The 22,841-nt window shown below is 44.0% G+C and overlaps 1 protein-coding gene and 1 pseudogene across 3 annotated transcripts in view; one reads left to right on the top strand and one right to left on the bottom strand.

Annotated features, from left to right (window-relative positions):
• NALCN (sodium leak channel, non-selective) overlaps positions 1–22,841 on the top strand; it is an 897,007-nt gene that overhangs the window by 7,652 nt on the left and 866,514 nt on the right. The window lies entirely within an intron of this gene.
• Positions 15,706–16,873, bottom strand: LOC309548156 (annotated as a pseudogene). Its single transcript has 2 exons — positions 16,424–16,873; positions 15,706–16,340 (listed from the first exon to the last, which is right to left on the bottom strand). The product of its transcript is annotated as an uncharacterized misc_RNA (transcript).

Genomic DNA, 22,841 nt, shown 5'->3' with positions numbered 1-22,841 from the left:
GACAGGGAGGGAATGTTGTGTGATATAAAGCAGCATTAGTAAATTATTTTCTCTGTCCCCTGATGAAGTCTTTACTACAAAATGTATAGGGCTAAGGAGGAAGTTATGTACTCACTAGACGCCAGAGTCTGGTACTGATTGGAGGTTTGTGTACAAGCATGGTTTCCAATTATGTTTTTAGAGTGGTGATACATTATGACAGGTCTGCCTTGCTTTGTTCACATCTGACAATTGGGATGGTTTTTGAGCACAGATTTGGGGATATGGGATAGAATTTTACTTTGTTTTGTCAATATTCTGAGACATGCAGGGAGGTGGAGACATTCAAGATCTGACAGCATTCTGAAGCTCGTTGGGAGCTGAAGCTCGTTAGTTAGAGTTGAAAACATATGACCTCCCGATAAGAGAGGAGACAAATGGGCTGAGTTCTCAATGAAATTTGAATGTAGGGGTGCATGTGTGAGGTGGAGGAAGTCCTTTAAGGACCCCTGGATATTGATAGGTGTTTCTAATTTAATTTGTTTGTGAGTTTTTTGTTTTTTTTAACGGTGATTAGGTATGAGCAAATAAGCCTGGGTTTGTTAATGTGAGGTAGTTTAGGTGCAACATGTTCTTGAATAGAGACAAACAGTATACCTGGTCAACCTGACAGTCAAGTCAACTTCATAGGGGATGTCTGTGGTTGGAAGGACCTCCGTTTGTCCACAAATTCAACACTAAAGCCATTTATTCTGTACAGTTACATAGTTACAAAGTAGGTAAGGTTGAATAAATAGCCCATCCAGTTCAACCTGTAAATGTACGTGTGTCAGTGTCTATAATCCTTTCCCATATCCCTGTATGTTGTGTTCTTTAAGATGCATGTTCAGCAGTCTCTAACATTTCAATACTCCCCGCTGACACCACCAATTGTGGAAGAGAGTTCCACGTCCTTATTGCCCTGACCATAAAAAAAACCCCTGCACAGCCTAAGGTTAAACTGATTCTCCTCCTATCTCACTGTGTGGCCCCCTGTCCTCTTATACTCCCTAAGACTGATTTGTTTTTTTCCTACGCTGGGATTACCATTGAGTTATTTGTAAATCGCTATCATGTCCCCTCTCAAGTGTCTCTTCAACAGCGAGAATAAATTTAGTGTTTGTAATCGTTCCTTGTAATTGAGGTCTTCCAGTCCCCTTATTAATTTTGTTACCCTTCTTTGGACTCTCTCCAGTTCCAGCACATCCCTTCTGAGGATTGGTGACAAGAACTGGATGGAATACTCCAGATGTGGCCTGACCAGAGTTTTATAAAGTGGCAGGATTATAGTTTTCTTTCTGGAGTATATCCCCTTTTTTATGCATGCTAAAATTCTGTTGGCCTTGGTAGCTGCCGCTTGACATTACATGCTTTTGCACAGTCTGTAATCTACTAGGACCTCCAGATGTTTCTCCATCCTTGATTCCCCCATAGGTTCTCCCCCTAGAAATTAGTTTACGTTTATGTTTTTAGCCCCCAAGTGCATTACCCTACATTTTTCCTCATGAAACCTCATTTACCATGTAGTTGCCCATTCCAATATTTTGTTCAGGTCTTTCAGTAAACTTTCTATAATCCCAAAGTGAAGTTATTGCCCTGCAGATTTTTGTGTCGTCCCCAAAAACTGAGATTGACCTAATTATCCTATCCTCTGTCATTTATGAATAAATTAAACAGAATTGATCCCAAGACAGAGCCTTGGGGTACCCAACTTAACATTCTAGACCAGTCTGAGTACATGTTATTTATTACCACCCTTTAGACACACCCCTGTAACCAGTTTACTATCCAAGAACAAACCTTATGGTCCATGCCCGCAGACTTCTGGTTGTAGATTAAGCATTTATGGGGAAGCTTATCGAATGCTTTTGCAAAATGCAGATACACCAGACACACCACATCCACAAGCATCCCTCTACCTAGATGGCAGCTCAGTTCCCCATAGAATGTTAGAAGATTGGTCTGGCAGGAATGACCCTTCGTAAACCCATGGTGAGTACTACTAATGATACCGTTTTCTTCTGCAGATTCTTGAATATAGTCCCTTATCATCCCCTCCAATAATTTACCTACTATTGATGTTAGGCTAACTGGCCTGTAGTTTCCAGGAATATGTCTCTGCCCTTTCTTGAATATTGGTACCACATTGGCTTTTCTCCAATCAGGTGGTACAATTTCCATCAGAATGCTGTCCACAAAGATTAGGAATAGTGGTCTGGCTATAACCTGAGTTCTTTAAAGATTCTCGGGTGTAAGCCATCTGGTCTTGATGATTTATTTGTGTTAAGCGTATTTAGTCTTTTCTTGACTCCAGCCTCTGTAACCACAAGGGTACGTCCTGTGATGTGCTGCTAATAATACTTGTGTGGTCGGTATACCCCTCTTTTTTCTGTGTAAAAACTTAGGAGAAGAAAGCATTTAGTACAGTTGCCTTCTCTGTGTCATCTTTAACCATCCTCCCATCATCATCATCTTTTATGTAGGCAATGTGCTCTGATCTTGCTTTTTCCTGCTAAAATATCTAAGAAATTCCTTGAGATTTTTTACTCTCCTCTGCTATGTGTCTCTCGTAGTCTTTTTTATCTGCCCTGATTTTGTTGTTACACTTCTTGTTGCATTCTTTATAGTGTTGGAATGCTGACAATGACCCCTCTGCTTTATATTTTTTAAAGGCCACTTTTTTCTCTTTAATAAGACTTTAATAAGGCTGCCAACAGGAGGGCAAGTTTATGTTGGAGAGTGTTGGACTTAGCTGGTCCGTGCTTCGGTGCTGTTCCTGACCGGGGTCTCTGCCAGGTTGAACCAGCCAGAGGGATCACACTGTTGCCTATTGGAGCAGACAGGAGCCACACCATTTATGTCTATTGATGGGCTTTATTACATCTGCCTTTTGGTAAGCGCATAGCGTGGTTTTTACCTTTGTCACGTATTGAGGAGAAGTCACTTTATTGCGGGGGATGAATTTCAATTTCTGCACTTTGCACATCCTATTTGGACTTTCTTTACCTCCTTTATGAACACTACTTTAACCCGGATGTAGTGTTAAAGATATTTGCAACAATTGTTCGCTGTTTCATTTATGTATATGTTTTGATCACTTATACTTCAAGGTAGCGCAGCTTTTTCTTTATACTTTTAGAAATATAATGTGTAGCTGGCCACCAGCTTCTCTGTGCAACCTCCCCCCCCCCCCCTCGCCATTTCGCACTGATGAGGGTGGTAGGAGACTCGCTGTGCTGTTTACTGTCTTGTTTTGTGCCCAGGATCCTGAGGAGTAAGGATCTCTGCCAGCCCACTTATCACGTACCTGGTGCTAGAGGCCAATGGAGAGAGAGGGCTTCCCTTGCGGCTAAGTTCCAGACCCCCCTGAGGATGAGAACAGGAGAGGTCAGGCCCAAAGTAGCACGGGTCGCCTGCTGGATTGTGTGCAGGAGGATCCAGAGTACAGCTGGAGTGCTGGAGTGGAATCAGCAGACAGGTGGCGCCCGTGAGGTGTTTGCAGGACTTGGATAATGCTGAGACTGGAACGTGGTCGGGTGGATAGCCAAGATCAGGAGCCAGGTGGATATCAGAGCAAGCGTGGTCAGGTGGATAGCCGAGATCAGGAGCCAGGTGGATATCAGAGCAAGCGTGGTCAGGTGGATAGCCGAGGTCAAACACAGGAAGCAATCAGGAGACAGGTCAAGGACAAGCCGGGTTGGTAACAGGAGACAGGAACTGGAATATCACAGGGATAACACACTGGAGGAGCTGAAGATCAACCAGCAACTAAAATCACTGGCAGGTTTCCTTAAATAGGCCCAGGTAAATTGCTGGTAGTGCTGCTGGGTCCTAAATTCCTTCTCCTGCCAAAGTGCTGATAGCGCTGCTGGGTCCTAGAGCCCTTCTCCTGGTGTTTGTGCCCTGACAGTGCCCCCCCCTGACGGGCAGCCTCCGGATGCCTATTTGAGAAATTTTCTCTGGGTATTTGTCCTTAAACTCTTGGAGGAGTCTGGGGGCATGTACATTGGCTTCGGGTTCCCATGAGCTTTCTTCGGGTGGATACCCTTTCCATTTAATCAAGAATTGGGTTTGTCTCCCTCTCTTCCTGCAGTCCAGGATTGCTTCCACCTCGAATTCTGTGTCCTCACCAATCGTCACTGGCGGTGGAGGTGGCTCCACTCTCCCTGGAAATGGATCTGGAACAGTTGGTTTAAGCAAGGAGGTGTGAAAAACCGGATGGATCCTATATGAGTCAGGCAAAGATAGTTCGTAAGCCACTGGGTTAATTTCCCGTTTGATCTGAAAAGGCCCAATATACCTTGGCCCTAGCTTCCGTGAAGGGCAGGCCAATTTCAGGTTGGCGGTAGACAGCCACACTTTGTCCCCAACCTTGAAGGAAGGATTTCCCCTCCGTTTCCGATCAAAGTGTTTTTTGTAATCCACTTGGGCTTTCTGTATGGACTCCCGGAGGACCTGATAATTGTTTTGAATGAAAACAAGTCTGTCCTGCAAGGTAGGTACAGAAGTTTCAGGCATAATTTCAGGCAGGGCAGCAGGGTGGAATCCATAATTAGCCCAGAATGGGGACTGATTTGTAGCTGAATGGACAGAGTTATTATAGGCAAATTCCGCCAGCGGAAGCAGGGATGCCCAGTCATCTTGGGAAAAAGCTGAAAAGCATCGGAGGTATTGCTCGAGGGTTTGGTTAGTACGCTCCGTTTGCCCATTACTTTGGGGATGGTAGGCAGAAGATAAGCAGAGTTCCACTTCCAAGGCTTTACAAAGGGCTCTCCAAAACCTAGAGGTGAATTGCACCCCCCGATCCGAAACAATGTTCTTTGGTAGTCCATGAAGTCTTATGATCTCCTTGATAAACATGTGAGCGGTTTCCGCTGCAGAGGGAGTACCAATCATTGGTATGAAGTGGGCCATTTTTGATAATCGGTCTACCACAACAAGGATGGTCGTGAATCTTTCAGAGGGAGGAAGATCAACAATAAAATCCATAGAAATCATTTCCCAGGGGCGATTAGGGATAGGCAAGGGTCTTAATAACCCCCAGGCTTTGACTTTGTCACTTTTGCTACGTAGACATATGGTGCATGACTTGACGTAGGATCTACAGTCCCGACTGAGGTTAGGCCACCAAAAGGACCGCTGAATGAGCTCGTTAGTTTTACGGGCCCCAAAGTGCCCTGCAAGTCGGTGGTCGTGGAATGCCCTGAGAACCAGAGACCTAGCTTCTTGAGGTACAAAGATTTTGTCCTGGTGCCAAAGTAATCCACCCTGCCTCCTTAACGAGTCATGTTCGGATTCGGGGCACGATACAGAAGCTTGTTCAATGGATGCCTTTAGGTTAGGTTGAATCAGCAAAAAATTTTGGGCAGATAAGATAGTGCTTGGAGGAGCACATTCAGCAGATTCGGGGAACATCCTGGACAGGGCATCGGCTTTCCCATTTTTGGAACCTGGGCGGTATGTCAAGTGGAAATTAAATCTCGAAAAGAATAAGGCCCACCTGGCTTGTCGAGGTCTTAGGCGTTTTGCAGATCTTAAATATTCCAAATTTTTGTGATCTGTGAAGATCATAATTGGATGGTTAGCGCCCTCCAGGAGGTACCTCCATTCTTCGAGAGCGACTTTAATTGCCAGGAGTTCTCTGTCACCCACGTCATAGTTTCTTTCGGCCTGATTCAGCTTTCTGGAGCAATAGGCTACTGGGTGGAGCAGGGCCTTTGGGCCCTGACGCTGCGAGAGCACGGCTCCTGTAGCTACTTCGGATGCGTCCACCTCAAGGACAAAGGGAAGAGCTGGGTCAGGGTGTTGCAACACTGGAGCAGAGGTGAAGAGAGCCTTCAGTTTTTCGAAAGCCGCTTGAGAATCTTGGTTCCAGGAGAAGCGTGAGTGCAGGCGAGTGAGCTGGGTGATCGGGGCAATAATAGTTGAGAAATTCCGAATAAATTTCCTATAAAAATTAGCGAAGCCCACAAACCTCTGGACCCCTTTCTTGTCAGAAGGTGCAGGCCACTCCAAGATTGCTGATACCTTCTGAGGATCCATGGAAATCCCTTTTGTGGAGATTATGAGTCCTAAGAACTGGATAGATTGTTTCTCGAACTCACACTTTTCTGCTTTAGCATATAAGCCATGGGCTCTTAAGGTCTTTAACACTTTTCTGACGTGCTCTCGATGGAGTTCAAGCGAGGCTGAGAAAATTAGTATGTCGTCCAGATAGACGATTAAGAACAGGTCAAGGTATTCTCTGAAAATATCATTCACAAAATGTTGGAATGTGGCGGGGGCATTACATAGCCCGAAGGGCATCACAAGGTACTCAAAGTGACCAAAGCGTGTTCGGAAGGCGGTCTTCCACTCATCACCTTCCCTAATACGAACCAGGTTATAGGCCCCCCGCAAGTCCAACTTCGTGAAAACCTGGGCTGTTCGGAATCTTTGGAATAACTCCGGGACGAGAGGGAGTGGGTATCTGTTCTTGATAGTAATTTTATTAAGGTCCCTATAGTCAATGCATGGTCTGAGAGAACGATCCTTCTTCTCGACGAAGAAAATGCCAGCTCCAGCAGGTGACGATGAAGGGCGGATGAATCCTTTGGCAAGGTTTTCATCTATATATTGTCGGAGGGCCTCCAGCTCCACTTCGGATAACGGAAAGATGCGCCCAAAGGGGACTTCTGCTCCAGGTAGCAACTCAATTGGGCAGTCGTAGGACCGATGTGGGGGCAAGGCATCGGCACCTTTTTTGTCAAACACATCAAGGAAGTCAAGGTAGGCTGAAGGAACAGCATGACAGGGATCCGGTGTAGGTTGAACGGAGAGACACACTGAAGAGTTGACAGGCGTGGGGACGCCACAGTGTTGCTGACAATAGGAAGATGAGAAGATGATTTCTCCCTTGGGCCAGTCAATTTGCGGGTTGTGGGCCCGTAGCCAGGGTATCCCTAGGATGGCTGGGAAAATAGGAGACCTGATGACATCAAAGCGGAGGAATTCCCGATGGCCTGCTTCTGTTGTGGCAAGGACAGGGATAGTCTCCTGAGTGACTGGTCCAGAGCTAGGAGCAGTGCCATCTGCTAAATGTACATCAAGTCTTTGTTCCTTCAGTTTCAGGGGTATGCGCAAGTTCTTGGCTAGGTTGATATCCAGGAAGCAACTACAGGCTCCAGAGTCAATGATCGCCTGCAGCTTTACTTCCTTTCCATCCACCTGCAGAGAGATGGGGAGAATTAAATGAGTGGATATAGTCCCAGACAACTGAAGGTAAGAGGGGCGTGGAAGGCTGGACTTCCTTGGGCGAACAGGACAACTGCGAAGGAAGTGGCCCGAAGTCCCACAGTAGAGACACAAGTTATCCTGTCTTCTGCGTGCTCTCTCTTCAGGGGTTAAAGCAGGGCGGAGTAGGCCAGTTCGCATGGGTTCCCCATCGGACATATTCATGGACTGGGGAATAGAGGCTGGGAGTGTTGGTCCTGGGACCTTTGGCATTATCCATGTGGGTCGAAGGGTCTGAGTGCGTTCGGACCTTCGCTCCCGCAGCCGTCGGTCTAGTTGGATAGAGACTTGGATGAGACTTTCTAGTGAGGCGGGAGCCTCAATCCTAGCCAACTCGTCCTTGAGAGACTCAGATAAGCCTTGCCGGAACTGGTATTTTAGGGCGGCATCATTCCACCCAGTATCAGCTGACCACTTGCGAAATTTCACAATGTAATCCTCCACAGGTCGTCTGCCTTGTACAAGAGCATGAAGGGCCGACTCTGCGGTGGCCGTCCGTTGTGGATCATCATATAAGGTAGCCATAGCTTCAAAGAAGGTGAAAACTGAATCCAGGACTGAGTTCTTTTGCTCAATGAGATTATGAGCCCAGGACTGTGGCTCATCAGATAAGAGTGAAATGATGAAACCCACCTTGACAGTCTCAAGAGAAAAAGTCCTTGGTTGCAGGGCAAAGTAAAGGTCACAAGCATTTTTGAAAGCTCTAAATTTCCGTCGGTCACCTGAAAAGCGATCGGGAGTGGGAACTCTGGGCTCCGGAGGGGGTAAACCCATAGCAGGTGTGGCTGTAGCAGAACAACTGAGAGGGTGAAGGCGTCCTTCCAGCTGAAAGTAGCCATCTTGTAAGCTCTGGACTGTTTGTGTAAGAACTGTAATCTGCTGACATAGGGCCTCTAATGCGGAAGCACCTCTCTCGGCCTCAGACATCTTGGCTGGTTGATACTATCACGTACCTGGTGCTAGAGGCCAATGGAGAGAGAGGGCTTCCCTTGCGGCTAAGTTCCAGACCCCCCTGAGGATGAGAACAGGAGAGGTCAGGCCCAAAGTAGCACGGGTCGCCTGCTGGATTGTGTGCAGGAGGATCCAGAGTACAGCTGGAGTGCTGGAGTGGAATCAGCAGACAGGTGGCGCCCGTGAGGTGTTTGCAGGACTTGGATAATGCTGAGACTGGAACGTGGTCGGGTGGATAGCCAAGATCAGGAGCCAGGTGGATATCAGAGCAAGCGTGGTCAGGTGGATAGCCGAGATCAGGAGCCAGGTGGATATCAGAGCAAGCGTGGTCAGGTGGATAGCCGAGGTCAAACACAGGAAGCAATCAGGAGACAGGTCAAGGACAAGCCGGGTTGGTAACAGGAGACAGGAACTGGAATATCACAGGGATAACACACTGGAGGAGCTGAAGATCAACCAGCAACTAAAATCACTGGCAGGTTTCCTTAAATAGGCCCAGGTAAATTGCTGGTAGTGCTGCTGGGTCCTAAATTCCTTCTCCTGCCAAAGTGCTGATAGCGCTGCTGGGTCCTAGAGCCCTTCTCCTGGTGTTTGTGCCCTGACACCACTTCTCTTGCACAAGAGCCAGAGAGGGGAGCTTGGTGCCAGTCCAGGGAAGGAAGCGGACTTCCAGGCTAGAGTGTTGAGTCCACCGGCACTTGCCTTCCAGTGCAGTCTCCTTTTGCATGTACAGTCACACAAAGTAGGTTTTTAGTCCTCATCTGCATTCACAGCCATACAGAGCAGGATTGGCGTAGTTTAAGCTACCGATCCATAAGGAGTTTCTCCTCCAAAGGTACCTACAGCTGAAATGCTGGATTGATGAGAGGGTTGCCAACCCACCACACACTCTGCACCACAAAACCAAGCAAGACTCTAATTAACATAGTTTGTCATCCAGTTCCTTAGACATTGCCGTACCTATGCAGCATCCCACTGAGCAGTGCCACGTAACCTGTTTTGGATTACCCTATTAGTTCAGATCCAACTAACCCCTCCCTGTATTCATTGCTTGCCTTTTCCATTACTGTGCTTGTTCAAGTTATTCCTGCCAAAGCTCTTCCTTAAACCACCACCTTCTTGAACTAGTGGTATGTGGAAGCGCTCAGCATTAGTGCACTACCGAATGGGCCCCAACCACGCTGGCAGAAAACATTTTTTTCCCTCGCTTTTGAAGATTTTTCCTCCCTGTTTTAGTATTTACCTAGACTTTAGCACTTTTTCTCCTTGCTGAACACTGAAGTCCTGCAGGAAGACTTGGACCTAGCAAAGTTTGCCAAATTTTTCCAGAAGCGTATTTGTGAGGTCAGGCACTAATGTTGGACAAGAAGGCCTGGCTTGCAGTCTCTCCCCTAATTCATCCCAAAGGTGTTCTATTGGGTTGAGGTCAGGATCTTCTCATTCATGTCTTTATGGACCTTACTTTCTGCACTGGTCCAAATCCTTTGGTGGAGGGGGGGATTATGGTGTGGGGTTGTTTTTCAGGGGCTGGGCTTGGCCCCTTAGTTCCAGTTAAGGGAACTCTTAAGGTGTCAGCATACCAAGATGTTTTGGACAATTTCATGCTCCCAACTTTTTGGTAACAGTTTGGGGATGGCCCCTTCCTGTTCCAACATGACTGCGCACCAGTGCACAAAGCAAGGTCCATAAAGACATGGATGAGCGAGTTTTGGGTGGAGGAACTTGACTGGCCAGCACAGAATCCTGACCTCAACCCAATAGAACACCTTTGTAATGAATTAGAGCAGAGATCATCAGTGCCTGACCTCATAAATGCTCTTCTGGAAGAATGGTCAAACATTCTCAAAGACACACTCCTAAACCTTGTGGACAGCCTTCCCATAAGAGTTGAAGCTGTTATAGCTGCAAAGGGTGGGCCAACTCAATATTGAGCCTTACAGACTTAGACTGGGATGCTATTAAAGCTCATATGCTTGTAAACGCAGGCGTCCCAATACTTCTGGCAATATAGTGTATGTGGCTGTAGCAGGAGTAAGTTTGTTTGTCGAAGGGCTGGAGAGCAGTACAATAATGAGTGTCTGCTGGCAACAGTGAAGCATGGTGGTGGTTCCTTGCAAGTTTGGGGCTGCTTTTCTTCAAATGGAGCTAGAGATTTGGTCAGGATCAATGGTGTCCTCAATCCTGAGAAATATATATACTTATCCATCATGCCATACCATCAGGGAGGCGTGTGATTTGCCCCCAATTTTTTTCTGCAGCAGGACAACAACCCTAAACATACAGCCACTGTAATTGAAAACTATCTCCAGTGTAAAGAACAACAAGGAGCCCTGGAATTGATGGCTTGGCCCCGATAGAGCCCTGATCTCAACAATGAGTCTGTCTGGGATTAAAGGCACAGAAGTATTCACAGAAGATCTGTGGTTAGTTCTCCAAGATAAAAAAAATTTGAATTTCTGTGTAGTGTAGTGCAGGCGATCCATCTGAATTACAAACTACTCCTACTTACAAACGAAAGAAGACAACAGGAAGTGAGAGGAAATCTACCCCTAGCAAGGGAAATTCACTCCTGTAAGAGTTCTCATGGGAAAAAGGTGTCTCCACTGAAGCCTTATCATTAACCCTTGTTTCCACAACAACCCAAAAATTTCAAAATCCAGTTGTCATAGGGACAGAAAGTGAGGTGAAATCTTCTGAACAGGGGGGCAAACAGCAAAACAAATGATGCAGGGGTGCTAACCCTTCCCTATGCTATCCAGAAAACTAAAAATTATTATTTTGGCTGGAGCTACACTTAAAAAATTTACCTGTTCCAACTAACAAACAAATTTGATTTAAATATAAACCTACAGACCCTATCTTGTTTGTAACCCGGGGACCGCCTGTAATGTGCATTTTTACCTCAATTTAATACCATTCACCCTTTATGTTGTTTCAATAAATCCCAACATACATAACCAATATGCAACTTATCACAAATACATTATGTGTTTAACAAAAATAAAAAAATTGGCCATGATGCTGGAAAATCTTTGTGCAATATTACTCATGCAGTGTTATGGGCCATACACACTATAAGATTTTCTGAAGACTTTTTCCTTTAGACTTACCAAAACCATATAATATGAGGTCAAACCTAAACACTTTCAATTTGTATGCAATCTGGCAGGCCCTTGCACTACATAGAAAAGTTAAATCTGAAGGAAATCTAACCACAAAAGTTGGATAGTGTGTATCCAGCTTTATATCATCAGTTCCCTTCACTTTAATAGTGTCTTTTCTTTACTTCATCCACCACGAGAAACATTTTCCAAAAATAATTGTTAATGGCACTCCCACGAATTAGCAAATGCAGTTTGGTGTTGCACATTTTTGGAAAACAATCAAGGACTTATGTTTTGCATTTCATGCGCAGAGGGCAGCCAATTAAAATGAATGTAGGTGTGAACCAACCCTAGAAGACAGCCCAGAGAATCCTTTATGACACAGGTGTCAAACACAAGGCCCACGGGCTGAATGCGGCCCCCCAAGCCATTTCATGTGGCCCTCGCACCTCTCCTGCAGGGTACGGCACCCCCCTTGTCTCTGTCCCCACCTTGTCTCAGTAGTCAGCAGCAGAAAGGACAGAACTCCTTTGCCAGGTCCTGCACTCCTCTGTGCAGCTTCAGAAAGGCTTGTCTTTGCCCCCCCCCCCTTCCCAGCAGTCCGCACCAGAGAGGAGGGCAGAACTCCTCCTACAGATCCCGCAACACCACCTTGCCTCTGCATCCCCTGGTCTCAGCATTCAGCAGTCTCTGGAAGCTGACTCCAGCCCTCCTCTGCTCCTCCTCCAGACCCTGTACTTTCTTCTTTCCAGATCCACCCACACCTTCTTCCTGGCAGAAGCACAAGGTAAGGGGGTGCATTGTGATGTAAGGAAGGGGGGGGTGACTCTTGACTTCTGATGATGGGGGGGCTCTTGACATCTCATGTAAGGGTGTAAGGAGGGGGCATGGGGTTCTCTGGTCATCTAATCTTACAAATATAATTATATTGTAAAGCGCTGCGCAAACTGTTGGCACTATATAAATCCTGTATAATAATAATAATAATGATAATAATAATAATAATAACCGGCCCTTTGAGGGCAACCATAATGCTGATGCGGCCCATGATGAAATTGAGTTTGACACCACTGCTCTATGATATCATTGACCATATTCCTGACTGCTATAATGTAAACAAATCAGATAGGGATTCAGGCGTGCAAACTTTTTATGTTGACAGAAAAGGAGATGTTTAAAGCAACCACATAACTGGTCCCACCAAGAAAGGTTGATGTGTTTTCCACCCCTAGGTCTGCAATGTGGTTATAGGAGTCCAAAGGGACTTGACTCCAGTGGGAGGATATGAGTGATCTCCCAGAGTGAGCCTGGAGACTGAATAGGAATGCTGGTATATAAGCAGCCCCATCAGAGAGTCCTTGAGTGCTGCATGTGAGCTTGGACGCTGAGGCTGTTTTTTTTTTTTTTTTTTCATCCAGCAATATATGCTTTTAGCAAGCAATAATTTGAGTAGAGCAGCCTTTCTCAAACTTTTCAACACAGATGAACTGTTAAAATAACTTTCCGGTCTAAGGTAACCCTTGTTAAAATTGACTATATCTTTCAACTTATGATTTATTAGTGTGATGGTCAGTGGGAAAATGCTCCTTACATTTGTGGTCATTGGGAAGAGTTCCCCCATTACAGATAGCTTAAAAGATTAATGATGTTGGTGGGAACTTACAGTATCTCAGAGGCAGAGCTTGCTCATTACTCAAGGAACCCCTAGCAACCTCTGAAAGAATCCTAGGGTTCCATGCAACCCTGATTGAGAAACCCTGGAGTCGAGACTGGCTAGAGAGGGATAACTTTGATGCAGTTGGTCAGTTTGAACACATATTGAGATATATATACAAACCTAAATTCCCGGTTATAGTTTGCAATGAATAATGAATATGTAATGGTTAACATGGGGTTACAACTCTTTAATATCTTTAGTATCTTATTTGTTGTATATATGCACAGACATGCAGTATCTTCATTTCTACTCTACAATGTAGTTCAGTTATTGAAAGGACAGGGATGCCTGAAGTTGCTATATTAGTCTTTAATAGGAACAATACACTATTTGCTCTGTGCTGTACCCGGGTTTAAACCTAAATCCGTGAGAAATGAACTGCTTGAAAGTGAGAGGACATGTTGGGAAAGAGAGTAACAGAGCAGCTGCTAACTCTTTGAGGAGTAGGTCAAGCACAACTACTGGGCATCAGCTACTTTTAGTTCTGTAATAATTGACCACAAATCCCTAGCTCGTCTGCCTGTTTTTATTGTTAGGAAGTTGTAGAGAAAAATGAATGAGGAACCGAGTGAGACTGCCTTTTTTCGTAGCACAGGTGCATGACAACTGGCCTGGGACAAATTTAAATAAATAGCTGCTTTGAGTACTAAACTGGGACCTACATTAAACAGGGAAAGGGAACAACATGTCTGACATGCCTCTGAAGATCTGGCCGGTAACTGGTAAACATGATTAACGTGACTGCCTCTGAGTTTTTTGAATACCCCTCAAAATAGCTTTGAGGGGGTGAGCCGAAAAAAATGGAAGGACTACCAGGATCCTGCAGGGACCTGAAATGCTAGATACCCGAGAGATATAACTTGATAGTATTGAGAGATGGGTACAATTCACTATGGCAAAAATCAGTGAAAGCCATCCCATATTTGACATCCCCAGGGGAACTGCAAGGATATAGGGACATGAACGTAACAAAAGTCTTCCAACCCGTAGTGTAAGCTTTGATTGTATTTCTGGATAGTGAAATATTGACCAGGTTAACTGCCTGAGCCCAGAGTGCAACTAATCCATGATCAGTAGGGAATAAGGTGGTACCGTCATGCCCACGGATCTGCTTCCGTGTGGTGTAAGAAAAATTGTGGTAAATTAAAACGAGATAAGGTGTCTGCTGCAATATTTTCTTTACCACTGATAAATTCACAAAGGAAATTAAATTTGTAAGTAAGGCCTAAGCATGTCAACCTAGACATGAAGGACATGATAAGGAGGGACCCAGATCTACCCTTATTCATAATTTTGGCTGTAGCCAAATCATCAGTAAAGAAAATCACTGTGTTGCCAGACCAACCAGGGCCCCATGTGACTGCTGCAGCAAGTATCGGGTAGATTTCAAACAAAGCTGAGGTCTGAGCAAAGCTGGGAATGTTGAACACTTCTGGGGACCAACGACTAGCCAACCATTGATGCCCAAAAATGGCTGCAAAACCCACTGAGGCTGCGGCATCTGAAAACACTCTTGGGGACCTAATCGTAGGTTGTGGAATGAACATGATAATACCATTCCAGTCGCAGAGAAACTGGTCCAACATGAGCAAATCGGTTTGTGCATCAGCCTGCAAACTCATTAGCAAGTCAGCATGCTGGTGCAGGAGAAGGAGAGCCAATAACCTAGAAACATAAGATCTACCCTGTTGAATGATCCTCATCATGAAATTAAGTATCCCCAAAAGAAACTGTAACTCTTTTTTGGAACAGACCAGGGACCTAACAAACTTGTGAATAACCTGACGTATTTTGACAAGTTTCGCCATGGGCAAGCTGGCAAGCATAAAATTGGTATCAAGAGTTATACCTAGAAATGTAATGTTGTTAGAAGGGCCTTCCACGTTATGGGCAGCCATGGGAACATTCAGGTCAGAAAAAAGTTCCATAGGGATTGAAGATCCCTAGGCGGCTGACCAGGTCTTCCTAATAACAGAAAATCGTCCAGATAATAGATGATCCTATGACAATCTTTGCAGTTGATCAGTATCCAATGAAGTGCCTAGGCAAAGGTATCAAACAACCAAGGGCTGCTCTCGGACCTGAAAGTCAATTTGGTGGCAAAATAGTAATGCTCACCCCATTTGATACCATACCATTGCCAAAGGGCCAGTTTGGGAGTAATTTGAAAGTGTCAAAAATATCTGCTTTGGATAACCACGTACCCTTGCCTAACTGCAGTATGTACTGAATGGCCAGATCCACTGATGACTATTTAAGAGAAAATTCTTCAGAGGGAATGAGTGAATAAAGACTTAGAATGTGAGACGAATGAGGAGCGGACAAATCATAAATCAAAAGCCATTTATAAGAAAATTTCCCCTTCATCACACTGATAGGGTTAACCATCCACATACAAAATGGTGATGAGATGAAAGGATCAATTACAAAACCTTTGGCCTCCTCCCCCTCCAACAACTCATGAACGATGGGAGCATGACTGCCTGCCGACACCAGGTTACTACATTCAAAAGTCTCTGATGGTAATATAATAAGACCTGGGTGGAAACCTTCAGAAAAACCCTCCAGCAGGAACTGTCTGAAAGAAGGGGATGTATGGTGTTCCAAACAAGCCCCCAGAAAGAACACATTGACACGGTTTAGTCAGGAAAAACCAGAGGGCATGACAGGACAGGTGGATTTGGGGTGTGCTCTGAAGCAGTTAGCACAGATGTGCAGGAGCCTACACTGGTTGTAGTTGCAGCCTGTATAATTATTGCACAACTGCGCCTTACCCAGGTAATCAAGGGGTCTGCCCAGCTTGTCCACCTGACCTGAAACCCTCGTAGAGGATCCATTAGCCGCCTGCCTAGTGGTACTGGGGTGAAAGAATGATTAACATTGGGACACCAAGTAGTGGTGTGTAATGATGATTGACAAGTGGCACATACTGGAGATTTCTGTTTGGCGAAGTACCTGCAGAACAGCTCCATGTCAATGTTGCTCCAACAAGTAACCCCTTGGAGCTGAGCCCAGGTGACTACCACTTTAGCTGAAAAGGACCAGTGGTAGTCATAAAATGTGGAACCACCATATTTATGAGCCAAGTCCACTACCTTGTGTAAATACAAATAGAATTCCTCCCTCCTGCCGAGGCTAACTGAGCAGATGATGTCCACATAGATGCCAAACACGAGAACAAATTCTGCTAAATCCAGCTTGCAATTGAGCCCGGGATCTTTTGTCTTAAGAACCACCGAGACCTCCCCGCAAGCATACGATTTGTTCTCAGCAACATGCTGAGAAGGGAAGCCAGGTTTACATTTTTCTCTTCTAGAATGTACTTTTTGTTGTTGGCAGGGATGATATAGGCCGGGGATACTGAAGGCAAAACAGATAATGGAGAAGGAGCTGCTAAAGGTAAATGTATGCAGATAACACCTGAAGAAGTGCTAGGCTGTGCTGGAGCTGTGGGTGTAGATGCCACTACAGTTGTAGCCGGGCGGGTCTCAATCACATCTATCCTGTTTTGTAATTGTAGCAAGGATGAACAGAGAGTATTTAGGACTGCATGTATCTGAGTGAGGGAGGTAAGCACAGATACGTGTTCAGCACCAGTGGATGGGCATGGCTGGGTTGGACTAGGGAACAACAATTTGAACAATTCTGCTTTCCTAGTCATGGCCGGAAAAGGAATGCTCCTGTGCGGAAGCTTTGCTATTAGCTTGGGTATAGTCCAATTCCTCAGGGGTGGGATGCTTGCCTGCTCCAAACTTCTAACTGGAGTAGGAGGGATAAAGGCAAATTTGTCACTTTCAGATACGTGCAACATGTTAGATCTGTGGAGAAAAATATAGAAGTTTCTGATCTACAAACTGTTTCTGAAACAACGACACTCGTGACTAAATATGTATGTTGATGAGGTAGCTGACATATAGACCAAGGCAAGCAGAGCGCGTGAGAATGTACCTGGTGACCGTACCCTAGTGTGTATGCAGTAAGCGAGCCCGAGTAACTTGAAGCACCAGACCAAGCAATTCGAAACGAAACACTCAGGTCTAACGTACCTTCAGACTGTGGTAGGTAGAAATAGGAGTGTATCGGAATGAACGTGCGACATATGATATACAGGCGAGGAGGTTGTATGTGCTACAACCAATTAAAAACGAAACCTCAGCCTGTATGGAACTGTAGATGTGACAGGTCCTGGTATGTGTGACAACTAACTAAAAACCCCTGACATGAAGGGAAAATGCAAGACAACATGATCAACACACAAACCAAACCTGCGAACCCTGAGCGTAACCTAGGATCCACCTGAAACAACATTATAGAAATGCAGTGACTACCATCTGGTAAATGATATGAAACCATGACAATAAAATTCCCAATAGCGAAAAAAAAATATATATAAATATATACTTTTTTCAATTTTTATATTTAAATTTTTATTGAGGAGTATTTGAGCTCTTGATATCACAAGATTAAGGCACAAATATCACTTCTCACTTACACTACACAATGCCGTTCACCATGTCTTCGATTTACTTCTGTTCTCAGTCAAAGAAGGGGAATACAATTGATAATAAACAACAAAAGTTAACAGACACATAGGCTGCAGGCCCCAAATAAGTCCATTTAAAAGTCCATTAAGGAGAGAATGTTTTATGGCAGTATGGCAAAGATAAAAAGTCCAAAGACTTAGGGCTGCCATCAAAGGGAACAAGCCAAAGTTCCAGTAGGCTGTAAAGGACAAACAAAGGGAGAGGCGCCTCTAAGTGTAGACTGTAAGTACTTTAATGCACAATAGAACAATGTCAGCTCACATGGAGTAGGTGTTGATGAGCATAACAGGTGGAAGGACAGTCATGATAATTCTCCGGTCAATGTATGGTCATCCGCTATCACGGCAGCGCCCTGCGAACTGCTCCCCGCTGGTCACCATAGGGCCGGCTGTACAGTGGATGGAGATCCAAAGTGAGGCATGGAAAGCAGAAGGTCCGGCGGCTTGGCTGAATGACGTCACCAGGATGTGACGCGTTTCTGAGCGAGTAGTCCGGCAGCCGCGCACTACTATGAAGAAGGACTTGCTATGAAGAAGGAGTGCGGCTGCCGAACTACTCGCAGTACGGACGCTCAGAAACACATCGCATCCCTGTGACGTCATCCAGCCAAGCCGCCGAAACCTTCTGCTTTCCAAGCCTCGCTTTGGATCTCCATCCACCGTACAGCCGGCCCTACGATGACCAGCAGGGAGCAGTTTGCACGGCGCTACCGTGATGGCGGATGTCCATACATTGACCCGATTATCAAGCTGATTATCATGACTGTGCTTCCACCTGTTATGCTCATCACTTCCTACTCCATGTGAGTTCATATTGTTCTATTGTGCATTAAAGTACTTACAGTCTACACTTAGAGGCGCCTCTACCTTTAATTGATAATAAACATGCTGTCCTCTGACAGATTTATACACAGTGAATAGTAACAAGGTATAAAAGCAGGCCAGATCACTGATTAATAAATAGATAACTGAGTGTATTGGAGTAGTAAATGTAAACGTGCCGTTGAAAAAAGGCATAAGTCTAGCCATAGTATGTGCCATTAAACAGTAGTATAATTCCATACTTGGCAACATCTTGTTTTGGTCTTTGGGATACGGTCACCCCCACCTATGACCCACACATTTCATGCCTTCCTTCTGAAAGGTCCTGCCCAGATCACACCCACTTTGTGGGTGGCTCTGCCCCTAATTTTGCTGGAACCGCGCACTCACTCGCAATCCCCTCCTTTCAGTTATTGTGCATGCTCAGTAACTTAAATAAGGGTGATGCTGTGATCTCAGGGTGCAGCCCAAGACACAGCATCATAAGCACAGAGCACCTAGATGCAGGACTGTCCCAGCAAATCCAAAACAGTTGATGTCTATGTAATTCGTAAAAAGGACATGGAATGTTCACATTGTGTATGGACATTCTGCTTGACTATTTTAAAATTGCCATCTGAAGAATTAGTTGAATTCAAAATATTTCTTCAAGACTGTTAGGATATTACCATCATATAGCATAGTTTATGTGTTCCTTTGGCCAGGATCTAAAAACTAGCTGGGACACCAATATTGTCTTAACCCAAGGAGATTAATTGTTCTTATTACTTTTGACTTCTCGCAGTTTTGGAAATCCATTCAATCCTGATTTCATATTATAGTTTGTTTATCTTTGATTTTCTCACAAAGCTCCTTTCCGGTCTCAAAAAGTCTGTTTTGCAATGCTGGCCTGTATAGCTTTTTTTTTTTTTTGTAGTCAAGGCAACCCATATAAGTTGCCACGTGCTTGGGCTCAAATCGCAGGTCGTTTATCAAACTCATTGTAAAGTCCAAAAATGGTGAACGGAAATTCAAACCTCATTGCCAGCACTGTTTTATTGCCAAGGTCTGAGGACAAAATGGAAACATTGAACCGTATTAATGTAATGGCATCTGTATCTCACCAAACTTGCCTCTGAAAAATAAAGTAAATGGAGAGCAGTAGATTCTGTATGTTAAATTACATAATAATATAGCCATGTGTGCACCCCTGTCCCCTACTGTGGCTGTGGGACAGGAGTTGTACAATAGTGTGTGTGTGTGTGCTTTGTGTACCTGAAAAAGTCAAATAATCAAAGGATTAAAGGCAGCTGTGCCACTGCCATGATGGTTTTAGGTCTATTTCATACAAACGTCAGCTTAACAAGCTTTAAGTATTTACTTTGTAGAGCTTTCAGCAAGCTTTGTTGAAGCTTCTAAAGTGCCATTTTACTCCAGTTTGTAAATGTTGAACACAGATCCTATTGTGAGAGTTGATTGCCACTTTAAGCAAGCTGCTAGCAGGCTTTCAGCAAGTTTCAAAAATTCTCTAAGGCCCCTTTCACACAGGCGGACCGTTCAGATCCACCTGTCCATTTTTTTGGCGGATCTGAACGGTCCCCCCCATGCATCCCTATGGGGCATCGGATGTCAGCAGAGACATGTCCGCTGATATCCGATCCGATCCTATCCGTCAAATCTGGACGGATGGAAACCCTATTTTCCATCAGTCCAGCGGATCGGATCGGATGGGATCGGATGAGAATGGACTGATGGTCTGTTCCCATCCGATTCCCCCATTGAGATGTATGGGGAACTGACAGCTGTGTCTCCGCACACAGTGCAGAGAACAGCTGTCATCCTCCTGATCAGCGGGGGATCGGTGGATAGATCCCCCGCTGAGATAAACGGAGTCCGACGGACGGGCTGTGTGAAAGAGCCCTAAAGCCTGCTAGCAGCTTGTTCAAAGCAAAAATAAACACTCCCATTACGATCTGTATTCAACATTTACAAAGTGGAGCTGAATGGTACTTAAAAAGCTTCAACAACGCTTTCTGAAAGCTCTGCAAATGCTTTGTCAAAGCTTGCTGTTCACACTGATCTGATACAAGCTGAAGCCTGTGTGAAACAGGTCTTAAGGCCCGTACACAAGATACGAAAATCGGAAGTAAAATTTCGTCCGACGAACGATCTGCTGATTTTCTGTTTGTTAATATAGTGCTTTCGACTGCCAATTACGAATTTTCGGACAACAAAAACTGGATGTGCAGGCTATAAAATTTTTATCGTACGTGAACACAGCGTCCTTTTTTTGTTTAATTAGTACAGTTTTCGTTGCAAAAAAAAATCATAAGAGCAAGACTAGGCATGCTCAGAAACGAAAGAACAATTTTCTTATAAAAGTAACCTCTTCACATATGAGACTAGCATGCAACAAAAAACGGATGAAAGATCATCCGATAATCTGATTGTGTGTACAAGGCTTTAGGCTCCATTCTCACCAGTGCCTTTTTTCATGCTTTTTGCAAAAATGCAGGACATTATTTTTAAAATGGGCTCCTATGGAACACATTCACATCAATGCACTTTACTGCCTCTGCATATTTGGAAAGGGCCAGGGACTTTAACGCTACTTTTTTATTTTTTTTTTGGTTCAATAAACTTTAATAGAGAAACTGCAGAAAAGAAGCTGCATTTTGCATTTTTAATTCTGCCCAACAACAAATTTGCCTAAAAAAAAAAACATAGAAATTGCAAATCGAAGTACAATCGCAGTAAAAAAAATGCAAAAAGCCAGCAAAAATAACTGCAGAAATACTCAAAAGCAACATGCAGTGAATTGAGCCTCAGACAGAAGAATAAGCTGCTTTTACATTAGTCTTAAATTTTCACAAATCTTAATTAAGCCAAGATATGTTTCTTGGTAGAAAAACACTAGGGTTACTAAAGGCAAATATGCTGTGCACTGCAAGTGCACTTGTTCCAGAGCCTAGTAAATGAGATAAAGCTTCAGTTTGCAAAGAATACTCAATCACATGTATGGAAAATAAAAAAAAACAGCATTTTTGCTTGCACATGATTTAATGATAGAAATCAGCAGAGCTTCTCCTCATTTGAGAGCTTTCCCTCAAATCTAGAGCAAATGCACTTGCAGTGCACATTATATTTGCCTTTAGTAAATTAACCTCACAGTGTGGAGGCAGGTTTGCAAATAAGAACATCTGTTTATTTTTTTTTATTTTTTTGGGGTCCCTACTAGAGAGGGATTTTGGGAGTGCGACAGACATGCTAGTGTTTTCATTTTTATATGTTATGTTATTGGGGATGTCCAAGTTATATCATAACTGTTGGCTATGTTTTCTGGTTATGGCCAGTTAAAAATCTACCTCTATATAATTAAAGATCATTTTAGTGCTAGAGGTCTGGATGTTATTAGCCCACTGGCATGTTCTTTATCCACCCAGCTTCTTCCCAGTACTTCTCTGAAGTGGCTATTTATCGAAGCACATTCAACTGTCTGGATTTCCTGCCAGTCACCGACTACATTTGAAAAGCTTTCTGGCAAATGTTTGCAAAGATCAGTGTCAATAAATGCGAATGAAGGGGTTGGGTGAAGGCATAACTAATTTGCACTGAAAATAGACTTGGATATTTGTCTCCATAGAAATCATTTGGATTTGCCAGATTACAGTGGCAAATGATAGCATTTTTTTATGGATGACTATGTTGGTGAATAATAACCACTAATATGCTTTTTAAACCAATGAGAACAGAAATGTATGATAAACCTGATATTCAAGCCCATATAAACAAATCAGCAGTAAACATAACACTTTAATCCAATTTTGTAAATTTAGCATCCTTTAGTAAATTGTTAAAAAAAATGTAGCTGAATTGTTACGGCTCACACTAGTGATAAATGAATTGCTAATCTCAATTCCCTGGGAAATGAGATGGTTAAAGAATATCAAGTAGGTGGGCATAGCAAATTATTTTGATTCCGAAGCTTCCTAAGCGATACACATAATTCGTTTTTCCATGGATATGACTGTAAAACAAATTTTTTTTCCTTATGGCTGTTTCTACAAACAAAATTATTATTAATTTTTTTCATTATGGTTGTTTCTACAATTGTGAGATTAAAAATAACATACTCTGGGTTTTTAGTCTATGCTTTTTCATTATTAGTGTGATGGTTTTTGCTTTTCCTGTAAGACAGACTTGAGAGGGGGATTTTACTAAAGGAGACTATTTATGAAGTAAACATTTACTGAGCTTAATAGATAAGGTCCCAATCATGTGAGAGAAAACATTCTTTTTTAAAATCTTCCTTGCACATGATTGGTTATTTACAGATAATACAGTTTCATCCTATGCCGGCCATACATGGATAGAAATTTGGCCTGTTCAGCAGGGACTTCTGAACCATGTGTGGGAAGGGTGATTGTACAGAGGT

This window comes from Pelophylax lessonae (genome assembly GCF_965119305.1).
Source record: "Pelophylax lessonae genome assembly, chromosome: 2".
Classification (NCBI taxonomy): domain Eukaryota; kingdom Metazoa; phylum Chordata; class Amphibia; order Anura; family Ranidae; genus Pelophylax; species Pelophylax lessonae.
This window is presented reverse-complemented; position numbering and strand designations above follow the sequence as displayed.